This window comes from Macaca fascicularis, chromosome 4, assembly GCF_037993035.2.
Source record: "Macaca fascicularis isolate 582-1 chromosome 4, T2T-MFA8v1.1".
Lineage (NCBI taxonomy): Eukaryota > Metazoa > Chordata > Mammalia > Primates > Cercopithecidae > Macaca > Macaca fascicularis.
The window spans coordinates 99,362,732-99,384,647 of NC_088378.1; the positions used below are offsets into that span (position 1 = coordinate 99,362,732).

The 21,916-nt window shown below is 42.2% G+C and overlaps 1 protein-coding gene and 1 long non-coding RNA gene across 11 annotated transcripts in view; one reads left to right on the forward strand and one right to left on the reverse strand.

Moving 5' to 3' along the window:
- Positions 1–10,193, reverse strand: part of MYO6 (myosin VI) — a 165,700-nt gene extending 155,507 nt beyond the window's left edge. For all 10 annotated transcript variants that reach the window (XM_065543812.2, XM_065543811.2, XM_074037612.1 and 7 more), the window contains exon 1: positions 10,009–10,193. The gene's annotated coding sequence lies outside the window, so the exon portion shown is untranslated. The remainder of the gene's footprint in view (positions 1–10,008) is intronic.
- A 67-nt stretch (positions 10,194–10,260) lies between these two features.
- Positions 10,261–14,442, forward strand: LOC135970588 (uncharacterized). Its single transcript, XR_010586345.2, has 2 exons — positions 10,261–11,347; positions 13,766–14,442. It is a non-coding gene; the product is annotated as an uncharacterized lncRNA (long non-coding RNA).
- Positions 14,443–21,916: the final 7,474 nt, after the last annotated feature.

Sequence of the window (21,916 nt, forward strand, 5' to 3'; positions counted from 1 at the left end):
TTTACCACACTTGTTTGTTCTCTAACCTCTGCAAATAGCCTCTTCATGTGAACCATCGGGGTAAAATCTCTTTCCTTTTGGGACTTTGCCTGATAAGACTAACAATACCAAGTCTGATTATTCAACAGTACACTATCTAAAGAAATCTAAGTTTTTAACAGTTTTTACGATCTATAGAAACGGCCAGGCACTGTGGCTCACTCCTGTAATCCCAGCACTTTGGGAGAGTGAGGCGGGTGGATCAGCTGAGGTCAGCAGATCGAGACCAGCCTGGCCAACATGGTGAAACCCCGTCTCCGTTAAAACTACAAAAATTAGCGGGGCATGGTGGCACATGCCTGTAATTCCAGCTACTCAGGAGGCTGAGGCAGAAGAATCACTTGAACCTGGGAGGGGGAGACTGCAGTGAGCTGAGATCATGCCACTGCACTCCAGCCTGGGCAACAGGGCGAGACTCCGTCTCAAAAAAAAAATTTAAAAAAAGATCTATACAAACATGTATTTATACATTTTTACTATATGTATAATTGTTAAAATTAACAATTTTTAACTAATATTAACTAATCACCTCCAAATGAAGCTAGTTAAAAAGCTCAGGCCAGTGGCTCACACCTGTAATTCCAACACTTTGGGAGGCTGAGGTGGGCGGATCATGAGATCAGGAGATCGAGATCATCCTGGCTAACACAGTGAAACCCCGTTTCTATTAAAAATAAGAAAAATTAGCTGGGCATGGTGGCAGGCGCCTGTAGTCCCAGCTACTCCGGAGGCTGGGGCAGGAGAATAGCGTGAACCCAGGAAGCGGAGCTTGCAGACAGCCAAGATCACGCCACTGCACTTCAGTCTGGGCGACAGAGCAAGACTCCATCTCAAAAAAAAAAAAAAAGGCTGAAACAGTCATTACAATTTAATTTAGGTACGAAATTTAACACTGCGTTGTCTTCTCCATATAAATGCTGTAAGCCCCAATAAGCTTAAAAAAAAAAAAGTCAATGGGCTGGGCGTGGTGGCTCACACCTGTAATCCCAGCACTTTGGGAGGCCGAGACAGGGGAATCACAAGGTCAGGAGATCGAGACCATCCTGGCTAACATGGTGAAACCCCATCTCTACTAAAAATACAAAAAAAATTAGCCGGGGGTAGTGGCGGGTGCCTGTAGTCCCAGATACTCGGGAGGCTGAGGCAGGAGAATGGCGTGAACCCGGGAGTTGGAGCTTGCAGTGAGCTGAGATTGCACCACCGCACTCCAGCCTGGGCGACTGAGCAAGACTCCGTCTCAAAAAAAAAAAAAAGTCAATGAAGAGATTCTGGTAACATATTTCACTTCCCTCTACCACACACTGCCTGGTTAACCCGAACAAATTGTCATTATTCTTGTTGAAGCCCTTCCTAACCAAAAGATACAGAAAAAGTTTAAGCCAGTAGTTCTCTAATTCCAGTTTGCACATAAATCAAAAGGGAAGCTTGCAAACATAGTGAAACCCCGTGTCTACTAAAAATATAAAAAGTGGCTGGGCATGGTGGCATGCGCCTGCAGTCCCAGCTACTCGGGAGGCTGAGGCAGGAGAATTATTTGAACCCAGGAGGCGGAGGGTGTGGTGAGCCAAGATCGTGCCACTGCACTCCAGCCTGGGCAACAGAACGAGATTCCATTTCCAAAAAAAAAAAAGCCAACTTCAAGATTCCAACCAAATTACTAATATATTGCTTTTCTTGCTTTTATTTGAAAATTCCACATTAAATATGGCAAAAAAAAAAACCAGTAACAATAATAATGAATATACAATATGTGCTAGCCAGTGTGATCTGTGTTTTACATGTATTATTATCTAATTCAATCCTCACAAGAACCACACCAGGTAGGTAATATTGTTACTTCCATTTTATAGATGAGAAAACTGAAGCCCAGATAAATAAAATAATTTGACCAAGTTAATAAGTGACAGGATTGCCTCAGGTCTGCCTATCCTCTTACCCAGGAGCTGGACAAGAAAGCATTGTGCTTAAATGCAACTCTGGAGCCCCAGGGCTGTCAGAGAGAGGATTAAGCCTGACAACCAAGTAGTCAGGCAAGCAATACTCTCCCATCTCCTCCCAACCCCAATTCCCACCGCTCACCCAACAAGCTATCCTGACTCCCCACACCTATCACTCCCACCTTCGTGATGTGTCACACATCCTAATAGAACATCAGAAGTCTGTCTCTATATGTGTGTGTGTGTGCGCATACATATATACACACACACACACATATATATGTATACACATATATACATATACGTATACACATATATACATATACGTATACACATATATACATATATATGTATACACACACACACAAGTACCCTTCCACATTAGTATCTACTACATGCTTAGACCTAACAGAGACCCAAATTCCAGTACCACCAAATAAGCCTGAGGAAATTTAACAGCTCTGCCCCTCAGTTTTCTAATCTGTAAAATGAAGGTCATAACACCAACACCACTGAGGTGACAGTGATTGAGCTAATGTATACAAAAGTACTCACTTGACATAGTATCTGACATGGTAGTAAAAGCTCAATAAACAATAGCTGCTATCGGTCAGGCACGGTGGCTCACGCCTGTAATCCCAGCAGTTTGGGAGGCCAAGATGGGCAGATCACCTCAAGTTCAAGACCAGCCTGGCCAACATGGTGAAACCCCATCTCTACTAAAAATACAAAAATTAGCCGGGGATGGTCACGAGCACCTGTAATCCCAGCTACTTGGGAGGCTGAGGCAGGAGAATCTCTTGAACCCAGGAGGCGGAGGTTGCAGTGAGCCAAGATCGCACCACTGCACTTCAGCCTGAGTGACAGAGCAAGTCTCTGTCTCAAAAAAAGAAAAAACAATAGCTGCTATTAAAATTATACTTTGCTAATCTCTTCTCTTACAACACCAACATATCAATCCTACTCCCATTTACTTTTTGCTTGCATGTTGTTGGTTTTTTTGAGACAGAATCTGGCTGCGTTGCCTAGGCTGGCCTGGAACACCTGGGCTCAAGCATTCCTCCCGCCTTAGCCTCCTGAGTAGCTGGGACTACAGGTATGCATCACCGTGTCCAACTCTAGTTCCCACTTATTTTACCTCACTTTTCTTTGCTGAAAGTGTGACAAATGATGAAACATACTTACATTTATCAAAGCAGGTTGGTAACAGTGCCATAACCCAATAGTCTGGGAGTCTTTGACAGACGGGTTAGGAGTAGAATATTCCAGAGCAAATAAGTCATGCAGTAGCCCTCAAATTGCACCACTCTGACAACTGTCTATTTCCCAACTTTAGGGTCAGCTCTGTTGATTACATACTAGTATGAAGAGTCTATAATTAACTTAACTCAAAACAACAATAAAATGTCAGTACAGGGGCTTGGTCTTAATTTAATCACTGTATCCCTAGCACTTAGAATAGTGCCTGGTCCGTGGTAGACACTCAAGTATGTTTTATATAAATGAAGACATAAAGGAACCAACACAGACACACACACAGTTCTTTAGTGAGTCTTTACCAAGACAGTTGTAACTATCAGATCACTACCAATGCACAAAGTAACAAAAGTTATTTTCAAAATTCCCCCAGAACATTTTTCTCCTTCGTTTTAACTAATTGTTGGTTTTCTTTAAAAATTCTCCAACTAGAACAGCTAATTACCAATTTCAGTCTAGTAATCTATTAAAAATGTTAAAGTAGTTCCATCATGATGCATCATGCTCATCTCCTACCTTCCATTAAAAAAAACAAACCTGTAACAATTTAACAATCACCATTTTAGTGACCCTAAGTTTTCAGAACTTCCTGAACCACCTGACTTGAAGCCATAAGGTGAGGTTAAATACATAAGCAATAGGGGGAAAGGGGAGGACTTACTACTTTGGGACTACACAGAGAAAGGTTCCATTCTCAATGATGCTTCTAAGTAGCCACACTGACCTTGAAGAAGTTACTTAATTTTAAGTAATGTATTTATTTATTTAGAGACAGGATCTTGCTCTGTCACCCAGACTGGAGTGCAGTGGTGCAATCACGGCTCACTACAGCCTTGACCTATCAGGCTCAGGAGACCCTCCCACCTCAGCCTCCTACATAGCTAGGACTATAGGCATGCACCACCACACCCAGCTAATTTTTGTACAATATTTTTTTGTGAAAGGGTTTCACCTCCAGGCTGTTCTCAAACTCCTGGGCTAAAGTGATCCTCCCACCTCAGCCTCCCAAAGTGCTGGGATTACCAGCGTGAGCCACCACAAGCAGTCAGTATTTTTAATTTTTTGAGTTTCCATTTCCTCACCTATAGAAAAGGAATAAATTTACTAAATCTACTTCATTGAGTTGTTTTAAGGACCAGATGCATATACAATTATATTAAAGCAATAAAATGCCATATGAATATAAGTTAATAGCTTTTGACATGTATGTCTTTGGATTTTAAATGGATGATTTCTATTTATTTTTTCCTATCTCTGCAACTCTTCCCATTTCCTGAATCCAAAGATACGCCAGGACAGGGAGGAATCAGTTCACACTTGACATATCTAAAACACAGTGGGCCCTCAGTAAATATCTGTTGAAAAAGATGTTCATCCACATATATTAGAAATCAAAAAATTCTGCCACACAAAATATATTACTTTGTAAAGGTTAGTCAGCGGCTTACTTTCTTTTTTTTTTTTTTTTTTTTTGACGGAGTCAAACTCAATCGCCCAGGCTGGATTGCAGTGGCACAATCTCAGCACGCTGCAACTTCCACCTGCCAGGTTCAAGTGATTCTTGTGCCTTAGCCTCCCGAGTAGCTGGGATTACAGGCACCCACCACCATACCCAGCTAATTTTAGTATTTTTAGTAGAGATGGGGTTTCAACATGTTTCCCAGGCTGCTCTCAACTCCTGACCTCAGGTGATCTGCCCATCTTGCCCTCTCAAAACGCTGGGATTACAGGTGTGAGCCACCGTGCCCCAGCCAGGTTATTTTCAAATAAAATAACAAATGACCTAACATACTCAAAAGATGACTGTGTTTTTGTAGGAGTTTCCTTTGTGCACATTACTCAGCTTGATATTTACCCCATGTGAATATACACTGAAGGAATGTGCTTCGGTGTTTTGGTTTCACTTGAGACATGCCTTCTGTATAAAATATTATTTCCTCTCTCTTTAGCACCAGCAAGATTTCTAAAGATGTCAGATTTCTTCTTTAGGTTTCACTTTCTATGCTTCAGTACTCACAGAGAAAACTTTTGGTGGACTTATGGTCATTTCTCAAACCATTATGTCATTCGTACATTAATCAATAAGAAAAATAAGCTAATTTTTGAAAACAGTAACTAGAAAGACACTGCAAAATATTTACAGATTCCAGTCCACTCAAATTTGTCAAATAAATCAGAACCATTTTAAATGCAAAAGATCCCGGTTTCTCTGAACATTATATAATGCCAGCAAGGCATGGTAGCTCATGCCTGTAATCCCAGTACTCTGGGAGTCCGAGACAGCACATCATCTGAGCTGAGGAGTTCAAGACCAGCCTGGGCAACATGGCAAATCCCCTCTCTACCAGAAATACAAAAAAGGTAGCCAGGTATGGTGACATATACCTGTGGTCCCAGCCACTCGGGAGACTGAGGTGGGAGTGTCACTTGAGCCTGGGAGATGGAGGCTGCAGTAAGCCGAGATCATGCCACTGCACTCCAACCTGGATGACAGAATGAGACCCTGTCTCCAAAAAAAAAAAATTCACACACACACACACACACACACACACACACACGCCATTTCCTGAATCCAAAGATACGCCAGGACAGGGAGGAATCATTTCACACTTGACATATCTAAAACACAGTGGGCCCTCAGTAAATATTTGTTGAAAAAGACATTCATCCATCTTTTTGGTCTTTTAGGACAAGACCATTAGCCCAGAAAATTATTTTGTAGATCAAGCCCCTCAATCTGTGATCTGTCCAATTATGGTAGATGCCTAATAAATATATAGATTATATATACACACACATATATATATAATGCCTCCAAAAGAGAACTTAAGCTTATTTAACTCTAGTTCTTGATGTGGATGTCACAGACCATCTATTACCAATTTATATTAGTAATATTACTAATTTATATCAGGTGGTGGTTTCGTATTTATACTTGAATATGAATATCCTTGAGATAAAAAATTCCTAATAGTTCAAGGCAAATAATGAAAAAACCCATAATGGTAGCCACCCAACTCAGCCTTCCTACCTTGCTTCTGCTCATTTACCCAACTACATCCTACTGCTGAAATGCATGATTCCTAGTTTGCTACAAAAAAAAATGGACTTTACGTGCTCATTTTTGTCGTTTATGTCTATTGCAGCTCAAGGGATATTCCACAGACCATAGAAAAGATTTGTCCTAATAGTTTCTAAGTGACAATTTAATCATAATCTAAAAACAAGTCCCCCTCTCAAGATTAGAGAATTAATTACATAATATTTAAAGGATAGCCACTGCATTTATGGGCAATAATCTATCTTTTTCATTAGGGGAAAATTTTACAGTTCTATCCTAACCAGGAACATTACAATCTAATTCTAGTTCTTATAAACCTATCAAAGTTAAACGTGCACAATACATATAATGTTCTAGAACCAGACGAAAAATGAGAAGGCAGCAGCATCACTGTTCAAGGCTGTCAACTTGAGAATGAAGACACAAAAAGAGGATTCTAAATTAGTTCCAGAACTACATTCATGGCCTATCACATCTACTCCTGGATGCTTTTGTCAAACCTTGAATTACATTCTTTGACATAATACCAGTTTTGCCGGTTTAAACAGTCCACCAAGTGAACTGAAACCAAGGCAAACTGTTCTGGTGGAAAAAACACGGGCTTCGTGGCCAAATGACTCAGGTGTGAATCCAGACTTTGCCCTTCTGGAGCAAGCATTTAATTCTTTGAGCCTAGACTTCCTCATCTGTGTAAGGACAAGACCATTAGCCTAGAAAATTATTTTGTAGATCAAGCCCCTCAATCTGTGATCTGTCCAATTATGGTAGATGCCTAATAAATGTGCAACAATCTGATAGTAGTAAAGGGCCGGTTCACAAATTACCATGAAATATCTCATTATGGGGATCATAACTAAACTCTATGAGACCGCAATCCCAGCACTTTGGGGGGCCAAGGCAGGAAAATCACTTGAGCTCAGGAGTTTGAGACCAACCTGGCCAACATGGTGAAACCCCATCTCTACTAATAATACAAAAATTGGCCAGGTGTCGTGATGGGCACCTGTAATCTCAGCTACTCAGGAGGCTGAGGCAGGAGAATCAGTTGAACCCAGGAGACTGAGGTTACAGAGACCCGAAATCGTGCCACTGCACAGCCTGGGTGACAGGGCAAGACTCCAACTGAGAGGAAAAAAAAAATGAATAAATAAACTCTGAGATGTATTTAAGTTATAACACTTTTAAATATTTTATTTTTAGATAAGATATTTTAATATATAAAAATGAAAACTACACAGAGGTTAGTAAACTCTTCTTAAAAGTGATATTTTACATGTCAAAAATGGAGCTTCAACTATCAACAGAAAGTTAAAATGGGTTAGTTTTTTTCAAATGTTTGGATGTTTGTATCCATTCAAGCCTCACATGGTCAAAGTCTTTAAAATTTTCTAAAGAAAGCTACATTTTGGAACCCAGATACAGCCGGGTTGTCTAAACAATGGGCTACATGATACACCACAGACTCCAGGCAAAGTCACAACAGGATGAGAACAGAGCCTTCAGCCTCTCTCAGATTTCCTGGCCACTGTTATTTTAAAACTTGACCATGTAAACATAAACAGGGAAAAAAATCCATTTCAGATAATCCCTACTGGTTATGATTTACGATCTTTTGTTTTTAATACAATATTTAATTGCATTAATTTACGTTAAATATTGTAATTGTTCATTACATTTTTCTTGCTCATGTTTCTGGGCACTAACCGAGAATATACATGTACACCATACATAGTTTTATATATTTATACAGTTTTTAATCATGATCTTTCCTTAAATGTCATTCATACTTCTGTTACTGACATTTACAATGGTTTCTGAAAACAAAATTGTAACTTACAAAGATGAGAGAATGATAAACAGTATGTCACACACACAAAATACAAAAGTAGTAGGTAAATGTACATAAGACTAAAATGACTTCTGTTTACCAATGTGGATGCAATTCCTAAGTAACGTAAAATACTCAAAATGAGCTGTATATATAAAAGTCGGTGAGCTATTTTGAACGGCGGCATGGTTTCGAGCTCTGGCTACAGCCCACTTTGTAACATTTGCGGCGGTTTCTACAATTAAGGGCAAAAGGCACAAAGGTAATTTTTTCACTAAACATTCTCCAGTTTGAAAACCACAACTCAAGACATCTAGGAAATTCAGTTAATTTGTACAGAAATGCTGTTTTGCCGCCAACCTTTGTACCATGACCACTACCAGTCCAAGTTCAAGATTCACGTTTTATGGTGTGAAGATAAATTTCAGCTAAACCTTAAGCGTGTTAATTTTTAGTCCAGGCGCGGGGGTTCACACCTGTAATCCCAGCACTTTGGGAGGCCGAGGCAAGTGGATCACTTGAGGTCAAGAGTTCGAGACCAGTCTGGCCAACATGGTGAAACCCCGTCCCTACTAAAAATACAAGAATTAGCTGAGCAGTGGCGTGAGCCTGCAGTCCCAGCCACTTGGGAGGCTGAGGCAGGGCAATCGCTTGAACTCGGGAGGTGGAGGTTGCAGTGAGCCGACAGAGCGAGACTCTGCCTCAAAAAAAAAATGTTAATTTTTAAAACTCTCAAATTCTGACTTTATTTAGACTGCCTCTATACCACCAGAGCATTAAAAAAAAAAAAAAGAGTCTTGTTTAGCCCGTACAGTCTATTAAGTTAGGGCAGTACTCCTCATTTCTCACTAATACTTGTAAATCAGGATTTAAGCATCCCTCCACCACATCACTTTATGCCAGATAAGATGTAATGAATTTTTGGCCAGGCGCAGTGGCTCACGCCTGTAATCCCAACACTTTGGGAGGCCGAGGCGGGTGGATCATGAGGTCAGGATTTCAAGACCTGCCTGGCCAAGATGGTGAAACCTCGTCTCTACTAAAAATACAAAAAAAATTAGCCGGGCGTGGTGGTGGGCGCTTGTAATCCCAGTTACTCGGGAGGCCGTGGCAGAGAACTGCTTGAACCCGTGAGGTGGAGGTTGCAGTGAGCAGAGATCGCGCCACTGCACTCCAGCCTAGGCGCCAGAGTGAGGCTCCGTCTCAAAAAAAAAAAAAAAAAAAAGATGTAATGAATTTTTTAAACTGTGCGGAAATACTTTTAAACATGGATGTTCTAGTAATAACCCTATCAAATTATGTTCTACTTAAAATCCCAGAGTTTGCGCATTTTAATGTTTTCGGGAGTTTTTGGAAATTAACAAAAAAAGTTCTTGTTCAGTAGCATATCCGTAAATTGACATATTCAAGGTACTGGACTACCTAGAGACTAAGAATAAGGCTTTAGAAAGTCTCAATCTGGTCTCCTACATGATTAGACTATTAATGGTATCCTTTGATCTTCACATCTCAGAACAAATTACGCTCTCCCTGCGCTGAATTTTAAGCGTGTTTACAAAAGAGAAAATAAAACTATCACGGAGTGTCCAAGTCCGAGTTAGGCACCTGAGTGCTCTGCTTCTACCTGGGAGCCAGGGAAGAAACACAAAGGGACCTTGGTGATGAGAACCCATGAAAGGAAACTGTCTCTCGGTGGAAACGAGAACCACCTCGGCCCCACCGCTGCCCAGGGCCCACCCATCACCTGCTTCTCCCACCCGCGTCCTCGGGCAGTGAACAGAAGCGTCGGCTCCGGAGCTGCTACAGGAGGCCCGGGAGCAAGGCCGGGCCGGGGACCGCGAGACCCCGGCGCCGACGCACTGCAGCGGGGGCTCCGGGACACTCACCGGTGCAGGCGCAAAGGCAGGTGCGCGGCGGCAGGGCTACCTGTGCGGGTGAAGCTGGAGGGCGCAGTGAGAAGTGATGAGGGCCAGTGAAGAGGGCGACGACGCGGACGGGAACCAGGACGGGGCGGCGACAGCAGCCGGGCTGCGGCTGGCTTCCTGCTCGGACAGATCCCGAGTCGGTCTCCGCCCGCCGGCCGGCGCCCCGCCGAGTCCCCGGCACTGCGGCGTGCACGTCACGGCTACGGAGCGCCCGAGGGGGCGGGGGCGCCGGGGCCGCGGCAGGCCGCCGGGCGCGCGCTCTGGGAGGGGGCGCGCTCCGGCAGAGGGCGCGCGACCCCCGGGGTCGCCCCGCCCGCGGCGCAGAGCCTCCGGGGCGGGGGAAGGCGCCTTGCGGCGCAGGGAGGGGCTGCCGTGGGACAAGCCTGGAGTTGTTGTTCTTCCCACGGCGAAACGGCCTCCTTTGCCGCGGTAGTTGTTTCCAGACCCGACGAAGCAGGTCCTCTCCGGCTGGATGCTGTGACTGTGCAGTCTGCCAACAGCGAGAATCAGTTCAAGCAGGGAGAAAGTTGTTCGGAGAGGGGGCGAGGAGTCCGGAGCTCCGCGCGGGGGACCTAGGAACCAGGGGGACCCAGGAACCAGGTGTCCGCGCTTGGGCGGCAGCGAGGCTGCGTGGCGGTTGCGGCAAGAACCACTGTTCACTCGGCTCCGGATCGGGCCGTCTGCCCTTCCTAAGGAGGAACCTTCCTGCACAACTAAGTTGCCATTCGGTCTTTGTAGGAGGGAGTTTGGGATGGGAATTTCGCACCTGTTTGCCTCTTCCCCCTCCCACCCTCGCCACCGCATTCACTTTTTAGAGCCCTACCTTCTCAGTCGTTTAAATGTTACTGTTTTTTTAAGTGACATATCTGTTAGTCACCTTTTAAAATATGAAGTACCTATGCAAATTTGAATTATGTGGTGAAAAAACACCTTTACGATGAAAACAGCTTCTTTTAAGGCAAGGAAATGACAATTGACTATAATGCTAAATGTATCCGCTGAAAAAAGAGCCTACTTACACATGAGAATTACACGTTTTTCTCCAACATTTATATGTAGCGGCTTGGAAACGTCTGGAAATCTAGAAGATTCTGACAAGGAGACAAATTTCTGATACTTAAAGGCTCCGCGGCTCTCTGGGTGGAGAAATTTAAAAACTAAGTTCTGATAAGATGTTTTAGCATTCAACTAAAACAATAAAATATTTAAAATAAAATAGGGAAGTAAGAAAGAGGAAGAGAAACAAAGAACGGAAATAATTTACAGCAATCTCAGAAATTTAATTCCAAATTGCCAGAAGGTAAGTCTTAAGTATATAAAACTAAATTTCAAAACAAACTGAAAAAAAGAGGGAGAAGATGAAGATGGCTGCCTCAGTTCGCTGTTCTGACTCAATTTTGGATTTAATACTAAAACTTCATTTGGCAAACCAATAGAAGTCAATACTTTTTTTTTATTTTCTTAAATTTTTTGTGTTGTTGTTGGTAAACGGGCTTGCTATGTTGCCTAGGCTGATCTTGAACCTTGGCCTCAAGTGATTCTCCCACCTTGGCCTCCCAAAGTGCTGGGATTACAAGTGTGAGCCACCACTCCTAGAGAAATCAATACATTTTAAAGATTTTTTGTAGCTAATGACTTCCGTGATTTTTTTTCTCTCCTTTGCCCCACACTTCCAATCCATTACTGAGTGCCTTTGCTTCTGGCTCTATAATATCTCTCTAATGTATCAAATTCCTCTTTATAGCCACCACCATTATCTTGTTTCAGGCCACTATCATTTCAAGTATTGCATATTGCCTTAGTTACCTAACCAGTTTCCCAGGCCGCAGTTTTATCCCCTTCTAATCCAGTCTTTACAACGTCATCAGTTTGTCTTTTATGTACTCCACTATTTAAGTTTATGTAATGGCACTCTCTGACTCTTGATGTAAAGTCCAAACCACTTAAGATATGTTGTAAGATCCTTCTTGATTTAGCCACTAGTCACAACTGGCTGTTTTTGTTTGCCTAACATAATGGGGATTTCCTTTTTTCCTCTTCTTTTTTTTTCTTTTCTTTTTTTTTTTTTTTTTTTTTTTTTTTTTTTTTTTTTTTTTTTTAGAAAGAGTCTCCCTCTGTCTCCCAGGGTGGAGTGCACAGGTGTGATCTTGGCTCGCTGCAACCTCTGCCTCTGGGGTTCAAGCGATTCTCCTGCCTCAGCCTCCCAAGTAACTGCGACTATAGGCGGGCACTACCACACCCGGCTAATTTTTATGTTTTTAGTAGTGACAGGTTTTTGCCATGTTGGCCAGGCTGGTCTCGAACTCCTGACCTCAAGTGATCTGCCTGCCTTGGCCTCCCAAAGTACTGGGATTACAGATGTGAACCACCACACCCCCCGATTTTCTTTTTGAGACAGGGCCTTGCTCTATCACCCAGTCTGGGGTGCAGTGGTATAATCTAGTTCACTATAACCTCAACCTCCTGGGCTCAATGAATCTTCCCACCTCAGCCACCTGAATAGCTAGGACTATAGGCACATGCCACCATGCCAGGCAGTGTTTTTATTTTTTACTTTTTTATAGAGACAGGGGTCTTCTGGGTTGCCCAGGCTGATTTTGAACTCCTGGACCCAAGCGATCCTCCTGCCTTGGCCTCCCAAAGCACTGTGATTACAGGTGTGAGCCACTGTGCCTGACCATGTTTTTTTCTTCTAATTGAATGTGAATGTGTTTTCATTGGTTATGAGGTCCCCAATTCATTGCGGTCCAAAACTCACACAACTGTCTGTCTTAAACCAGGCTTCCTCACACAGTGTTACCTGCTTGTCTTTGGAATGACTCGCATCCAGTGTCCTAGCCCTGCTTACCTCTCCAGTCTCATTTCTACCCACTGCCTTTCTCTATTTCTTGTCCTTTATATTCAGGCCATTCTGAAAGTACTTATGTGTCCCAGAACAGACGGCTATGCTATTTATTACATTGGAGCATTGCCAAGCTAAATCCAATTAATCCTTCAGAACAAAGCCTATTTGTTCCCTCCAAGAAGTTTTCCCTAAACCCCCTTGGTACAAATCCTAGGTGCTTTTTGGTGCTCTTTCCCATTTCTCACTTAACACCCATTGCACATACCTCTTCAAACACATATTTCACTATTGCTACTTAATTTACTTATAAGTATCCTCCAACTGGACTGTAAAACTCCTTGAGGTCATAGTGAGGGACTTAATCTTTGCATCCCTAATGCCAGGCAGAGTGGCTTTCACATGGTAGTCACTCATTAAGCAGTGCCTACCATAAGTATTACTATTGAATACATGGGACAGATGGATAACAACTGGCAAGAGTTGACACTTGTAAGAAACTGCATGCACTGGCAGGGCTCTGTCGCTTATGCCTGTAATCCCAGCACTTTGGGAGGCCACGGTGGGCAGATCGCTTGAGCCCAGAGTTTGAGCATGGTGAAACCCCGTCTCTACAAAAAAAAAAAAAAATACAGAAAATCAGCTGGGCTTGTATTCCTAGCTACTCAGGAGGCTGAGGTGGGAGGATCCTTTGAGCCTGGCTTGGGGGATTGAGACTGCAGGGAACCATGATCACACCACTGTACTCCAGCCTGGGTAACAGAGACCCTGTCTCAAAAAAGAAAAATTGAACGTGCTGTCGTTAAGCATGATGGATATAACTCATCTTATTTGTCGCAAAAACTTACCTTAACAAATTATTCCATCTCTCTACAGTCATGCATCACATAATCATGGGGATACATTCCGAGAAATTCATCATTGGATGATTTTGTCTTTGTGTGAACATCATAGAATGGACTTACACAAACCTAGATAGTATAACCTACTCTCTGGGCTATATGGTATAGCCTATTGCTCCTGGACTACAAACCTGTACTGCTTATTACTTTAGTGAATACTGTAGAAAACTGTAACACGATAGTAAGTATTTGCGTGTCTAAACATAGAAAAAATACCATAAAAATATGATATAATCTATGGGACCAGTGTATATGCAATCTGTTATTAATCGAATGTCACTATGCAGCACATGACTAAGTTTTTCAGCTTTGCTGTCACTCGTTAAATATTTGTAAGACCCTGGATCTTCTTGTGCCATCCCAGAAATTTCTAACTGAGACCCATGGATCCTTTATCACAGATACGAACTCCACAAATCCCCCTGAAATCATGTGCAAAAATTTGTAGTTTCATTTCTCTTTTTTTGTGGGAGTAGATATCATAGGTATGCGAAGGGCTATACACCCTCCCTGGCTGACATCTGCTTTAACAGCTTCAACTGCATCTATGTCACCAACTCTTTTTTATTATAGGCAAGCTTTATTATGTATGAACTTGATTTCACATGCAAAGTTAGAATTACAATTTCACTGAAAATTAACTCATTAAAATATATAAACATCACAGTATAGATATGTTATCCAAAACTCCAAAAGGTAATGAAACTGGTAACAGATATTGCTACTCATTTTTGCTCAGATACAACAGTATTAATGAAACTGGTTCCCAGACAAGTATGTACGACTTGCTCCTGTGCCTTAAGGAGGAGAGGATGTTATAACACAGGCATTATTGATGCAGTGATTCATGGATAATTGCTCCTTATTAACACTGCTAAAATTAGGTTCACATTTTTTACTTTGTGTGGGAGCTGATGACTCTTGTGGAGCTGATGACTCTTGTCCTTTTGTTTTTGAGGGATGTCTTTCAGTGCATTGACATCAAACCCACTCATTGCAAAATGCATCACAGATGGAAATGTAAGCCTCTTCGCAAAGCAAACCACTGGAAATTCATAGGTAGTATCCAACATTGGTGTATAACTGATCTCCAAGAATATGGCAGCATCGTTTCTTTGGAACATAATTTTCTTAATCTCACAAGAAGTGACAAGAAAACTCAAATGACAACAGTCAGTTAAATGATAGGACAGTTATTTCCCAGGTGTATGTCCCCAATTGTAATGTCTGCGTTGTTATCAAAGGGCCTTATTTTCTTTTTTTTTTTTTTAATTTATTTATTATTATTATACTTTAAGTTGTAGGGTACATGTGCATAACGTGCAGGTTTGTTACATATGTATACTTGTGCCATGTTGGTGTGCTGCACCCATCAACTCGTCATTTACATCAGGTATAACTCCCAGTGCAATCCCTCCCCCCTCCCCCCTCCCCATGATAGGAAGGGCCTTATTTTCATCCTAACAACCAATCATCAGAAACTGTTGAAACTATTCAATAAACCAACCATTGAAATTATTGCTGGATTGAGTCCAGAAGAATTCCAAAACAATAAAGAAAAGAGGAAGGGCCTGCCTAAGAGCACAGAGGTCTTCATTGCCCCAGACTCCAAGACATAACACAGGGACCCGGAAATGGCCATATGTCACCGACTTTTAAGTGAGGCAAGCTGAACACCCACAGGTCTAATATTTTTCTTCCTCACTGCCTCAGATAATCCCCTTTCCACAGACCTATTATGACTCTGTGGTTTTAAGTCACCCAGGACTCCTTCCCTTCCTCAACTGTAGTTTTGGAGTCACCAAATCCAGTTCATTCTATATCATAAGGCATTTCCAAGTTGATGCCTTAATTCTCATCATCCCTTAGTACAGACCATCACCTTATTTTATCCAAACTCTTGACATTGCCTCTGCTCCTTCTAGTTCAGTCTCTCTACCACTCCTAGAGAGTTACCCCTCTCCCCAAAATCTGATTATGTCACCACCTTTACCAAGTTTTGATGCCTTTGGCTAAGAATATTTGCTTGACTAAACTTTAGTTAGGCTTGTGAACCTTCTCCTAGGTCCATCTGTGCCCTTCCTTACGAAATCCAGTTTTATCAAGAACCTTGCCAAGTCATTTTAGCAAGAACCCCCCATCCTCAATATCTGATCCCCTCTCTTGAAAGAAAAAGAAAGAGAAAGAAAGAGAGAGAGAAAGAAAAGAGAGAGAGAAAGGAAAGAAAGAAAAAGAAAGAAAAAGAAAGAGAAAGAAAAGAGAAAGAAAGGAAAGAAAGGAAAGGAAGGGAGGGAGGGAGGGAAGGAGGGAGGGAAGGAAAGAAAAGAAAAGAAAAGAGTCTTGCTCTGTTCCCCCAGCTGGAGTGCAGTGGTGCCATCATGTCTCAGTGCCACCTCAACCTTCTGGGCTCAAGTGCCCTCCTGCTTCACCCCCACCTTCCCCAGTCACTGGGACTACAGGCGCATGCCACCACACCTGGCTAATTTTACTTTTTGTAGACGTGAGGTCTCACTATGTTGCCCTGGCTGGTCTTGAACTCCTGGGCTCAAGTGATTCTCCTACATCAGCCTCCCAAAGTGCTGGGATTACAGGCGTCAGCCACTGTGCCCAGCCATGTGGTTTTATAATTACATTTTTATATCTGTTTTTCTCTTTAATAACTCTCCAAAATACTGAGCTTTTAAATTTAAAAAAGGCCGGGCGCAGTGGCTCACACTTGTAATCCCAGCACTTTGGGAGGCTGAGGCGGGTGGATCACCTGAGGTCAGGAATTCGAGACCAGCCTGCCCAGCATGGCGAAACCCCATCTCTACTAAAAATACAAAAAATTAGTCGGGCCTGGTGGTGGGTGCTTGTAATCCCAGCTACTTGGGAGGCTGAGGCAGGAGAATCGCTTGAACCCAGGAGGAGGAGGTTGCAGTGAGCCGAGATAGCACCACTGCACTCCAGCCTGGCAGACAAGAGTGAAATCCATCTCAAAAAATAATAATAATAATTTTTAAAAATGGTCTATTATTTTCTTTTTCTTTTTCTTTTTCTTTTTTTTTTTTTTTTGAGACATCTACTGTGTCACACAGGCTGTAGTGCGGTAGCACTCAGCTCACTGCAGCTTCAACTTCTGGGCTCAGGTGATACCCCTACCTCAGCCTCCTGAGTAGCTGAGACTACAGGCTTGTGCTACCATGCCTGGCTAATTTACGCATCTTTTGTACAGACCAGAGTTTCATCATGTTGCCCAGGCTGGTCTCAAACTCTTGGGCTTGAGCGATCTGCCTACCTTGGCCTCCCAAAATGTTGGGGCTACAAGCGTGAGCCACGGTGCTCAGACTTTCCTATTATTTTCTTAGCACATTAGTTGGATTCGTACATTGCCTACCTCATTGAATTAATAAAAATAACAATGCTAAAATTTATTGAATGCATAGTATGTGCCAGAACTGTGCTAAGCACTTTACTCAAATCGTGTCATTAAATTTTCATAGCCCTATGAGGTAATGTGGTAAGTATTTGCTTTTTGCCTACCTCACTTCTGTACTGCCATCTTACTTGTGGAGAATCCTTCATTCTGAGTCTTAGTGGAGGCAAAGCCCACCTCACACGTTGGAAACTGGTGCAGGCCAAAGTCCTTCACTTCGCAACCTGGCAGCTAGGGTATAGGCATGACATGGAACATAGGCTAAGCCAACTGGATGCTCTCACCTGAAACCTGGAATTTGGACAAAGAGATGCAAAGATGCCATGATGGAGAGTGGTAATTCACAATGGTGTGCGTGGTTGTAGCAGCCAGGGTCTGCAACAGTGCCAACAGTGACATCCTAAAGGATGGCCCTGTACCTTTTACAAACCTGGTTCTCCACTGTTCCCAGAGATTCTGTGGGCTACATTATATTCTTTCAATATATTCGCTTTCTGGATAAGTTAATCAGAGTTCATTTCTGTTGCCTTCAACCAACAACTCCAATAGATTTGGAGAAGTTATATTGTTAGCTCCATTTTACATAAGAGGAATGAGTAGGTGCTTATGTGTTTATTTAATAAATAAATGAGATATCTACAATTCGGTAGCTTCTAACAGTTTTGGTTTTTTTCTCAGTTATTAACAAATCTGCACTAATGTTTATCATCTGGAATGTGCAGGGAATTAAGCAGGTTCCCTAGACTATATCTTAACTCATACCCATACACCATCAACATCTGCATCTACCATACTTTATCATGAAAAAAACCTAATGTTTAATAATTGTGAAAATCATAATTTTTTTTTTTTTTTTTTTGAAATGGAGTCTTGAGCTGTCACCCAAGCTGGAGTGCAGTGGTGCAGTCTCAGCTCACTGTAACCTCTAACTCCCGGGTTCAAGCTATTCCACCTCAACCTCCTGAGTAGCTGGGATTACAGGTACATGCCATCACACCTGGCTAATTTTTGTATTTTTTAGTAGAGATGGGGTGTTACCATATTGGCCAGGCTGGTCTCGAACTCCTGGCCTCAAGTGATCCACCCAGCTCAGCCTCCCAAAGTACTGAGATTACTGGCATGAGCCACTGTGCCTATCCCATAAATCATTTCTTTAAAAAGACTGAATAGTGTTTATCCTCCTGAATTTGCTCTAGAAAGAAAGTAGGCTGGCTGGGCGTGGTGGCTTATGCCTGCAATCCCAGCACTTTGGGAGGCTGAGGTGGGTGGATCACTTGAAGTCAGGAGTTTGAGACCAGCCTGGCCAACGTGGTGAAACCCCATCTCTACTAAAAATACAAAAATTAGCCAGCCTTGATGGTGGGCGCCTGTAATCCCAGCTACTCGGAAGGCTGGGGCGAGAGAATTGTTTGAACCTGGGAGGTGGAGGTTGCAGTGAGCCGAGATTGCGCCACTTCACTCCAGCCTGAGCAACAAGAGCGAAACTCCATCTAAAAAAAAAAAAAAAAAGAAGAAAGAAAGTGGGCTAATATATTTTAGAAAGACTTTCAATATAAAGACTAAAATTAAAGCAGAAATGTGTTTTATCAATAGATAATTTTTAAACCTTTCTTAACCAAATTACCACACATCTCTTAACATTCTAGCTTCTGGAGATTTCACTATAATTTCTCTAATTTTAATTCCTAGCTGGGCCAGGTGGGTGGCTCATGCCTCTAATCCCAGCACTTAGGGACTCTTAGGATCACTTCAGCCCAGGAGTTTGAGACCAGTCTGGGCAACATAGAAAGACCCTATCTCTATAAAAAATAAAAAATTAAAAAATAAATTTAAACTCCCAGCTAGTTTGGACTGTTCCAGCAGCATTATAATTCACAGTAAACTGAAAACAATAGCACATATAACCAGAGATTATCACCTCAAATATCTTAATTGAAATGTTAAATATTTTAATAATAGTATTTCATCTACTTTGTCCTATCTTATGACCTTAAGCTCAAGTGTGGTAATTTGATGAAAAGAGGAGAGTTGATCATTTTTTTCAAACTGAGCCAGATTTAACCTAAACAGGTTGTAGAAATGAAAAGAAAGCAAATAAGTGAAGGCCTGATATGGTTTGGCTGTTTCCCCACCCAAATCTCATCTTGAATTTCCACGTGTTGCGGGAGGGACCAGGTGGGACGTAACTGAATCAGAGAGGCAGGTCTTTCCCCTGCTGGTCTCATGACAGTGAATAAGTCTGATAAGATCTGACAGTTTGGAAAAACAGGAGTCACCCTGCACAAGCTCTCTCTTTGCCTGCTGCCATTCATGTAGGAGGTGACTTGCTCCTCCTTGCCTTCTGCCATGATTGTGAGACTTCCCCAGCCATGTGAAACTGTAAGTCCAATTAAACCTCTTCTTTTGTAAATTGCCTAGTCTCAGGTATGTCTTTTTTTAGCAGAGTGAATGGACTAATACAAAGCCATTCTAAAGGAGCAGAATTAGATTAGAATTTATTCTATTACTCAGTGAATAGTGTGAGAAGGAATGACAGCACTTGACACCAGGTGAGAAGCCACCAAGGTGAGGAACCTGCATCCAGGCCTGTCTTCAGAGGACTGTGACCTGGATAAATCATATAATCTCTCTGAGGTTCAGTTTACTCATCTATAAAATATGAGAATACCTCCTCCATAGGGTAATGATTAAATGATTAAATAACATAATCCAAAAATAAAAGCATTTTGCAAACTACCAAGAGGTCTACAAATAGCATATTATCAATGCCCATGTATAGATAATGTACACAATAATAAATCATTTAAAAGAATATGTTCATATGTAATCAAATGCTAGAACATTTTGTATATGTGTTTGAACAAGAAAAAAGTAGCTTTTTAAACATAAAACCGAGGCAGGAGGATCACTTGTGAGTAGGAGTTTGAGACCAGCCTGGGTAACAAAGGGAGAATCCATCTCTACCAAAAAAAAAAAAAATTTAGCTGGGCACACCTGTGGTATCAGCTAGTTAGGAGGCTAAGGTGGGAGGATGACTTGAGCCTGGGAGACCGAGCCACAGTGAGCCGTGATCATGCCATTTTCCTCTAGCCTGGGCCACAGAGCAAAACCCGGTGTCAAAAATAAATAAATAAATAAAACCAGCCCAGAGCAGTGGCTCATGCCTATAATCCCAGCATTTAGGGAGGCCAAGGCAGGAGGATCACTTGAGCCAAGGAGTTTCAAACCAGCATGGGCAACAGAGGGAGACCCTGCCTCTAAAAAAAAAAAAAAAAAAAATGGCCGGGGGTGGCGATGCCAACTACTTGGAAGGGTAAGGTAGGAGAATCACTTGAGCCCAGGAGATTGAGGTTGCAGTGAGCCATTATCATGCCATTGCAATCCAGCTTGGGTGACAGAGTGAGACCCTGTCTCAAATATAAATAAATAAAATAAATACTAACATTTATCTGAAATTAGTTTTGTTTTAAATGCAGAGATTAATATGAGAAATCAGTTGCAGAATTTCTTTGTTATATGCAGTTTTGATGAAATCTGAATGTTAAAAATGTATAGAACTGTGTGTAAGAAATATAACTTCTAAAATGTTTTCCTACTTTAAAGATGTCTCCCTACTATAGCGATGCTACTCCCAGGAACAAAATAAGAAAAGTAGAATAGAGCCGGGCGTGGTGGCTCACGCCTGGAATCCCAGCACTTTGGGAGGTCGAGGTGGGTGGATCATTTGAGGTCAGGAGTTCGAGACTGGCCTGGCCAACGTGGTGAAACCCTGTCTCTACTAAAAATACAAAAATTAGCCTGGTGTGGTGGTGGGTGCGTGTGATCCCATCTACTCGGGAGGCTGAGGCAGGAGAATAATATGAACTCGTGAGGTAAAGGTTGCAGTGAGCTGAGACTGTACCATTGTGCTCTAGCCTGGCAAAAAAAAAAGTAGAATGGGCGAGGTGGCTCACTTCTGTAACTCTATCACTAGCCAGATGTGGCACACACCTGTAGTTCCAGTTACTCGGGGCTGAAATGAAAGGATCACTTGAAGCAACCCAAAAGTTTGAGGCTGCAGTAAGCTGTGATTATGCCACTGCTCTCCAGTCTTGGTGACAGAGGGAGACTCTGTCTCAAAAAAGAAAAGCAGTTGAATATATGTTATTGTTGTGTGTATATATACATATATGTGTGTGTGTGTGTGTTTTGTGTGTGTGTGTGTGTGTGTGTGTATATATATATGTATTTTTTTTTTTAGACAGTCTCACTCTATCACCCAGGCTAGAGTGCAGTGGCGAGATCTGGGCTTACTGCAACCTCCGCCTCCTGGGTTCAAGTGATTCTCGTGCCTCAGCCTCTCGAGTAGCTGGGATTACAGTCATGCATCACCACGCCCCGCTAGTTTTGTATTTTTAGTAGAGACAGGATTTCACAATGTTGGCCAGGCTAGTCTCAAACTCCTGACGCCACCTCAGCCACCCAAAGTGCTGGAATTACAGGCGTTACTGTTGTATGACTAAATAACAACTGAATAAATGGATATTATTTAATTTAAAAAATCAGATGTCTGACTCAAAGAAGCTTTGAGAAGGTAGAGAAAATAGCTTAAATTAAATTTGAAAGAAGGAAACCATAAATATATATTTGCTATAGATAGATCTTCTGTATATATTAGGCATAAATACCTGGAAAAAAATGAAAAAAAATCTGGTAGCACAATTCTGAAAG